This window comes from Empidonax traillii, unplaced genomic scaffold (assembly GCF_003031625.1).
Source record: "Empidonax traillii isolate 1590-97213 ecotype Southwest subspecies unplaced genomic scaffold, ASM303162v1 scaffold126:size1624879, whole genome shotgun sequence".
Classification (NCBI taxonomy): Eukaryota; Metazoa; Chordata; class Aves; order Passeriformes; family Tyrannidae; genus Empidonax; species Empidonax traillii.
In genome coordinates, this window is record NW_020955319.1 from 263175 (window position 1) to 271888 (window position 8714).

The 8714-nt window shown below is 49.5% G+C and overlaps 1 long non-coding RNA gene and 1 other non-coding gene across 2 annotated transcripts; one reads left to right on the plus strand and one right to left on the minus strand.

The window, feature by feature from the left end:
• Nucleotides 1-3750: 3750 nt before the first annotated feature.
• On the minus strand, nt 3751-8371 carry LOC114057306. Its single transcript, XR_003571182.1, has 3 exons — nt 8089-8371; nt 4611-7771; nt 3751-4346 (listed from the first exon to the last, which is right to left on the minus strand). It is a non-coding gene; the product is annotated as an uncharacterized LOC114057306 (long non-coding RNA).
• TRNAD-AUC lies at nt 7782-7853 on the plus strand. Its single transcript has one exon. It is a non-coding gene; the product is annotated as a tRNA-Asp (tRNA).
• Nucleotides 8372-8714: the final 343 nt, after the last annotated feature.

The following is an 8714-nucleotide window of genomic DNA, read 5'->3' on the forward strand; positions in this document are numbered from 1 at the left end:
CAGAGCTGCTGGATGGTGGCCAGTTACAAGCACGAGTAATCTACTTGCAACAACAGTCTTGAAAATAGTGAAACTAAATGTGAAAGTTCCATCCCAGAGTCTGACACATTTCTCCAGACTGGGTGTGAGCTTCCCACAATGTGTCTTTCCAGAATCCTGGAGTGTCTGGCTCAGTAGCCAGAGGCTGTGTAGCACACTGTGCTAGTCTGGCCTTGGCATAGGGTGAGATACAGTTTTCCATAATCACACTGGGGTGATGTTATTTGTCATTGTTTGAAGAAGGAATTTTGTCCATGTTCCCAGGTAGATCAGGAGTAGAAAACATACCTCCTCCAGGTTCCCTCAAGCTCAACCTCTTCTTGTCTCCACCGTTACATAAAAGCATGAGCAGGCAATGACCTGAAGACCATCTTATAGCAGGCATGTGGGATTCATCATGACAACAGCTGCCTGCACTTATTACTGTCTGCCCTCTTTTGCACTTCCCTTCCCAGTTCAGTTTTCTTCTCAGTCTCAACACTGGAGTTTTACATGTGTTTTCAATTGAAGTTTATCCCAATGTAAAATACCTGCAGAGCTTCACTGGGAGCAATCAGTGGAACTCTTGATAGATGCTTGGGCAAAATTCCTGCTGGGAATTCAAAGCCTTGGCTGTACCTGGATAAGAACTTCAGCCTTTGATCCGTGTTTGCACCAGAGCCATCCCTGCCAGGGTTGCAGCCAGCAGTTGTAGAGGACACCTTTATTCAGCTAAGATGGGCAGCAGTAAAATACAGTATCCTATAGCAAAATGTGCCTGCTCATTGTGGGGGGTTGGACTAGATGACTTTCCAACCTGAACTGTCCTATGATTCTATGAGAATAAAGGCCTTTCTCAACACGCAGACGAATGTGGAGGAACAGTCACGGGATTTCCTCACATACACTGGGAATGTACTGGATGCCACGGCAGGAGCAGGAGACACAGAAGGAGCAAGGCAGAGAAGATGACCAAGCAGGCAGGAGCAGTGGGAGGTGAGGGAGCAGTAGGAGCTGAGGGAGGTGGGGCACAGAGCCTCTTGCTCATTGCTGCCGAGGGAAGCAGCTCCCTCTCTCCCTCCTGCAGGACCCTGTGATGGCCAGGGTTGGAGCTGGGCCAGCAGCTGCTGCAAACAGTGCTGCTCCACAGCTGCCCAACTCTGCACTCTGGTTTCTCCCAGGAACAGAAGAAACCTCTGGACACTGAAATATTGTCTAATATTAGCTCAAGCTATGGGACCGTGCCAGGCTGGTTTTACTTATGCTGGAGCAAATCGGGTGCTTTTACTGCAGGTCCTTCTGACTTCGCCTGTGTAGGAGTAAAGAAAATTGCCCTCTGACTTTTTCCTGTGGATACTGCAGTGTGATGAGATATATTTAATCTGCACAAGCTGGCTAATGCAGCTCTGTGCATCGGGTTTGGCTTTGATTAATTTCTAGCATATGTTTGGGGCCAGCAGATTCTTTTCACAACAGCACTTTAAGGTTCTGCACTCCAGGGCTCTCTCAGGCCATGTTGGGTTGCCCAGCATGGGCAGCCTGCAGCCCTGTTCAGCGTTCTCCTGCCTGGTCCCTGTGGCTGTGCCAGCACAGGAAGCGTTTGGGGGAATGGGCTGGCTCTTGTGTGGGAGGCAGAGGCTGTTGCCGTGCAGTCTGCAGAATTCCCATGGAGATAGTACTTGGCATGAGTCTGAAGCTCACCTCCACACAAAAACAGGAGCTGCACTTATCTTGCTACTCAGCCTGCAAAACTTCTAATACTTGAGTGGACTTATTGTAACACAAATAGAGGGACCACGGAGACTTCCTAGGGCCCTGGAGCATCAGTACCTTGCTTTATTCCAGCTAAGGGCTGCTTTGTGAATGTCTTTGGGAAACATTTCCTTTTAAATAAGCATATTTGCTTGTTTTTAAAGTGGAGGTGACTTATGCAATCAAAGTCAAGCATCCTCAGATGAATTTCTCGTTCCTTTCACAGAAGAAAAGTTGCCCTGTAAGGCATGTGATCCCAGCAGCAAGCTATCTCTTGATGAAGAAGTTGTTTGTCCTCCCTCTCAGAGTGAGCAACCTGGAATGAATGATAACGAATAGATGCTTATCCTGAAATGACTGTGAGCTGCAGTGGCAAGAGCCAAAATGGGACTTTCACATGAGAGGTGGATGTAGAAAAGAAGACTGGATGGGCTTGGGAGATCACCAGTGGTCCCGAGGCCCCAGGTACGTGGGTTCCCACTCCAAACGTAGCACAGGCATTAGCATCTCAGAGTAATGATGACTTGAGGTGAGTCTGGTGGTGTGGATTTCAATGAACAGGAGCTCTGGTTTCCCAGGGACCAGCAAAAAAACAGCCTTTCTTTTTTGCCAGCTCAGCAGAGAGACAGAGCAGGAGCCTGGAGAGCAAGGGTGGTATTGACACATCATTACTAGAGGGCACAGGAAGGGAAACAGGATGACCTATTTAAAGCATTTTCAAAGGGCCTTAGAACTCCCAAGAATGTGCACCTGTGTCTTGCGCATCATGCTGTTCCTGTTTGAATAGCACCTTTTAGGAGCCAAAGATCTTATGTATTTAACCATCAGTATTCAAGCTGGAAGCACAATAAAAAGAAAGGACACCCTCAGGGCAGGATAGGTATGGGCCATCCACAGGGGTTCCCAGGTCCTGGAAGGCACTCATCAGCTTACAGCACAGTTTTAATTGGCTCTGAAAAAATAGAATGTGTAGTTCAAATGCCCTCATTGTTTGCTAGACTGAGGAAATACTATGTTTACTTGCTGTTTACAAGCCAAGTGACTGTGTTACCTCGATTTGAGTATTAATTAGTTGCAATGTGCAGTAGCTCTGGGACAGATGAGGTCCATGAGACTGATTAAGAGCCTTTCTCCAAGTCGGTAGCAGCAGTCAGAGAAAAATAAGGACTCTACCACAAGAATCTGATGAATCCATGGAACAGCATAATCAATCAGGAGAGAAATGAGCAAGCAGATATTTAATGAGATGTGGGGATGGTCGCACTGGGAAGGTGAGGGGACAGCACAGTGTCTGTCAGCATGGCCTGAGACATCTGCTGTTTGCCAGCTGTTTGGGGTGCCTGTCCCTCTCAGGACAGCCTTTAGATAATGCAGCTGCCCAACAGGCTGGTGCTCTGGGGGTTTCCTACCCACCGTGCTCCAACTTCACTCCAGTTCAGCACCTCATTCCCAGCTTTCCCCAACACCAGGTGAAGTCTCACTGCATTAAAAGAAAAGCCAACTGAGGGGCAACCACAGCGCTGCTGTGGACAGGCCAGCTTTGTCATGTGCTCTGGGCAGCAAAGCAAGGCTGCTGTTGAAGGTGTTCAGCCACACTTGAAGCAGGTTGCTACAGGATGATGTTTTCTTTTTAAAGACAAAAGAGAAAGAAGAGTCAGAATTCCCTAGCACGTGTATTGAACTCCAAACCGAGAGATCATGGTGTGTTTCTGTAGGACCCACAGTTTTGTGCTCTGCCCACGCAGTTTGCCAGCAGTGGGAAGGGACTGACAGCCCTGGCAGCACTGACTGCCCTGGCCCCAGAGCTGGGCACACTGCTGGTGGCCCACCCATGGCACTGGCAAGGAAATCACAAGGTAAAATAAACCCTATTTATTTTAGCAGAAATTAAAATCAATATTTTCCAAGTGCCTCAATGACCAAGGAGCAGTTGAGCCAAATAGTTATTTTTAGGCCTACCAAAAGGCCTTGCTCTCCATTTCAGACAAAGCTGCAGCTCCCAGCAAACAGCCAGATGTGTTTTGAAAGGGTCCTTGATGGGGCTCCCTCAATAAGCACAGCCAAGACGTACATGAGTTAGCACAACTGAGAGACAAACCAGCAGAACAGGAATAATCCAAATCTAACCCAGCACCATCTTCCACACAAGGCACTGCAGCTCTACACGAAAACCTCATCAGTACCTGACGAGAGGGAGGCTGGGCCCACAAATACGTGTTTTTGCAATACAGGTTGTGTGTAATGCTGTCAACATCCACGTGGCTCATGAAGAGGGGAAACTTGTCCCCTGTGGCAGCTTTGCCAGGGGTGCCACAAGAAACCCGGGAGGGGGGGTGTGAGTGAGGCATCTCCCAGGGGTGTAGATTCACACATGGACATCACCTGAGACCAGCCTGGAAAAGCCTGGTGGCATATAACCTATAGAAGGGGAAAATAATGCCCAGCTGGGCTTTATTTGTGCCCTGCAGGCCCATTGTTGGTCAAGGTGAAAGCCAAAGGCAGCAGAACCACAAGGAATCAAAATAAAAGCAGACACATCCATCTCCCCTGACCCAAGCAGGCAGCTGCCAGGGACACTATACTAATAACTAACAAAACAGATCTCACCACGTCCCTTAGAACAGCAGGATCGGCCCCTTTTACTGTGTATATAGCATCTTAACTGTATATAACTGTAATTTGCGTAAATATAGATATATTTTTATATAAGCAGCTTGACTGTGAGTTCTTTAATTTTTATAGTTTCTTTCTCCTTTAACCTAAGGGAAGAAAGGAGGGGAGAAGAGGGCTGCTGTCCTAACTTTCGGGCATTTGGCAGGGAGCCAAGTCCAAACCGTCACAAGGGCCAAGCACGAGAGCCACTGTCTGTGCTACACCCAGCAAGCTGCTCACAGTGGCACCTGCCATGGCCTCAACACGTCCTGCCAAATCCACTGGTGCCTGAGGAGCAGCAGGGCCTGGTGCCCCGCTTGTGCTAGTGATGCTTCCAGCACCAGGTGGGGGCAAGGAGTGACCTAACATAGGTGGAGAGTGTGTCACTTGAGCTGTCCCTCTCTCCTCAGCTCCCTCTGCCTGGCATCTCCCCAGGGACACAGCGGTGGGGGGCTGCTGTCCCCTTGGGCAAGGGGCATTTGGGACCCGGGTGACATTGCAGGGGGGTGGTGGCAACAAGGGTGGTGGAGCTGCTCTGGGGGCTGCAGGGAGAAGCTGTTACCTGCCTCTTACCTTCCCGCCTTCCTTCCTGCCCACAGCTTGCCAGCAACCAGCCCAGGGACTTGCAGGCAGGAGGTACCCTTGGAGATGACTGCTGAGGTGGAAGGACAGGGCTTGGGCACTGCCACTGCCATGAGGTGACTGTTAGGTTTGCTGCGAAGGACTGTTAGGTTTGTCCCAGGCCAGCTCCTGTTCCAGGCTGCAGGAAAGACGAGCTTGTGATCTATGGTGGGCACTGGTGCAAGGCCAAAACTAATTAGTATTTATTGCTTTATTCTTAGCTGAGCGCTCGTGTTTGTGTGACCTCTCCTGCTGGGTGGCTCTGGCTCCTCAGGGGCGTCTGCAGGCATGCACAGCACAGTAAAATCCCAGCTCCAGGACAGACAGCACTGGGGGGTGGGTGGGGGTCAGGCACAGGAGGATTGGAAGGGGAGAGGATGACAATAGAGACTTCAGATACAATCCAGACATATATATGTGAAAAAAAGTAATTAAACAGAGGGAGGCAGAATTAAAAGGTCACTTCAGGGCTGCCACATGGTAGCATCTTTAAAGCTATCATGCAAGTGCAGCCTGGTGTAAGAGCACAGCTCTTATTAAGGGCTTTTGCATTACAAGCTCCCTCGTTCTTTCTTTCCTGATGATGAAATACAGGGGTCTAAAGCAGGAAGGCAGTTTCCCCAGTGCAAGCCCCTGTGAAGGGTGAGGGTGGAGAGGCACCAGTGCTGCAGCAGCTGCCTGGCCATGTAACCCAGGGAAGAGGGTTACCTTCCTCCTTGGCTTTGCCCCTTGCCCCAAGGACACTGCCTGTCCCCAGGGCTTGTCCTGGGAGGAAGAAGCCATGGTGCAGGGCCATAATTGTTTTCTTTTCTTTTTTTTTTTTTTTTAAAGGAGCTAGTCCAAGGGAGAACTGGACTGTGCCTCCTCTTACTGCTTCTTAAATACCTGGGATGCCAGCTGGCTCCCTCCCCTATCCTCAACTTCTGCATTCTTCTCTCTCATTATCCCATTGTGGCATTGCAGCCTCTAAAAGCCTCTGACACCTGAGGCTGCGCTCACCAAATTTTCTGCTCTCATACATTTCATCTTCCCTTTCCCAGTGCAGCCTCTTGAAAAGTTACCTCTCAGTTTAGTCACCAGCTTTGCTTCTCTAGATATTTTGGTAATTTGCATTTGTTTTCTTTTACTTTATGTATTTTCTCATTTGTTGGTTGCATCAATCACAGGCCAGGAGGTGGCAAGGCACTTTTATCATGCTCATGTCAACAGCTGGGACCTTCCTGGTAGCATGGGACACTATGTTTGTCCAAGGATGGTGTAGGAATTAAATCATTACAGCTGTTTCTGTCCTTTGAAAGTCCTAAGCGTTTGTGGTGCCTTTTTAAAGTCTGGAGCAGCTCTTTGTTGGTGCAGTTTCTCTGCTTCCTAGCTCAGCCTGTTTTGAAACGAGATGGTTTCAAGAATTATAGCTGGAAAGCATTGGAACAGGCAGGCTTTATACTTTGCCTCTCTTCACAATTACAGTGCTTGCACACTTACAATGATTTAGTTCATTTAGCATTTTAAATTCCACACAATTTCAGGAGCGCAGGGGGATACATTAGTCTGAATTATTTCCTGCCAAACAGTTCTGCCATGGAGACTGCCGAGGCCGCTCACGGAGGTGTGCTGGGGGCAGAAAGCTCGTTCCACTGCAGCTCAGATCCACATCTTCAGCCCCAGAGAAGGAGTTTCTATGGAGACATTTGCAGTAAACAAATGTATGGCTTCCCCAGTGTGCAGGCGCCGCAGCCCCAGCCCTGCAAGCTCTTGGGTTGTATTTTTTTGGCAGGGGCTGATGCCTATCAGCTCCAGCCTGTGCCCCCCTCCAGCCCCTCGCCCTGCTGCCAGCAGTGCTGTCTTTGCACCCTGGGGGATGGCAGGTAGGAGCAATAATTCCCAGTATAGTAGCTAGGGGATGAATTTTGAGGAGTCCCAGCATGGTATCATGCTCTCCTGGCAGCTGCAAAGAAAAAGCCCTTCAAATGTTTCTGTACATACAGCTAAAACCAGGGAGAGCCATAAGATCCTAAGCAAAAGCAGAGTGGTGGTTTCATGCCTATTCCCAGCATGTCTCAGGCCATGTCCCCCCTCTCCTGCATCTCTCCATGCTGTGGTGCCATGGCCACCCGCACCCCACTTGACAGTGCTGAGCATCCCTGGGCTGCAATTCCCAAGTCTGCAGAGAATTAGAGCCCCTCCTGTCAGTCTATGAACCACTTCTTCCCTGGGATAGCTCAGCAAACCAGAAAGCGAGGAGATGACGCTCAGTTACTTTCTACTGGTTTTAAGGTAATTTTTCCACTCCCTCATGACACCCCAGCAGAACTTTCTGAGTTTCTTCATGATGGGCAGTTTCCATATGTGTAAAATGTCTGTGGCTTTTTCTTACAGAGGTAGACATGATGGCTCCAGTACTCCAGCCAGATATTGCTTGGGTAATGACCAGGGACTGTGCTATAGTTTAATTATTTTTCTTATTGAGGCTTCTTTTGCAGTTCCATCTCTGCTCTGCATCCCCTCTCGGACTGCAGCGATGCACTGCGCTGGGCTGCTCAAAGGATTCTGCTTCTCCAGGAAGCACTGCCTCTCACCAAAGGCAAAAGCTGAGGCCTGAATATATAAAATATGCCAAATGTTTTGCCATTATTAGGCTAAAGATTAAATGCAGGCACTGATCACTTTGATATCAGAAGACCAACACAAACCAAAGCAGGGACTCACAGCTGAGTGCACATCCTTATTTCTACTACAGGGAGCCCCCGGTGGTCCAGGGGAAAAGACACTGCACTATCACTGCAGAGACCCGGGTTCGATTCCCGGTCGGGGCCCCTCCCCGGGCAGATGGAGCTCGTTAGCCCATAAGGCAATCCATCTACGTCCTGAGGACCTCACTGCCACCGTCCAAGTGTGCTTGGCCCTGGCAGATGAACCTCAGGATTAAAGGGTGGGCTCAGTTCCGCGCACACTGTGTCTCACCTAAAAAATCCAATGCGCAGGCTGGAAGGTGTAAAGACCTTCCCCGGTTCTTCGTTCGCGAAGACTGGCCATTAAATTAATTTCTACTACAGCATCCAACAGAGCAATTACTAATGGACCTGAACAAAATTTGACCCATATTGATTTCCAGATTCTCAGCTGAACTGGCTCAAGTGCTGGTTGCAGCTCTCCAACACTACCATCTTCTCAAATCCCAATGGGAAAGAGGGGTAGAAAAGGCTCTTAGGATATTCATAACTGTTAGAAACAGGGAATTCAGACCAAGTTGGCTGAGTCCCTGGCCTTGTTTCAGCCCTGGCCTGTGCTTTATGGGGGGACAATGGAACAGGCAGACAGCCATGGGGTGTTGGAGGTGTCTCAGGGAACAGCAGGAATGCCTCATGCCGTACAGCACAAGTGAGCCAGCAGCCAGCAGCGCCAGGGCCGGTTAATGGCAGGTGCAGCTCTGCAGCTCCACAGCTCAGCAGCAGTGGCTGCAGCTCAGTCTGCCCTGGGTGCAGAGGTGACCCTCAGTGCTGCTTCAGCTGTGGACACTCAGAGGGGCTGCATGAAACAGAGCCCATGTCACATTAAAATCTCCGTATTCTTGCTCAGCTGTAAGAAGAGGTTACTCAAGCACTTCATGAACACATCATGTGCTCCAGCACCAGGGTGATAGCAGGGTTTTAGACATCCACCCCTGCCTGCCTCTG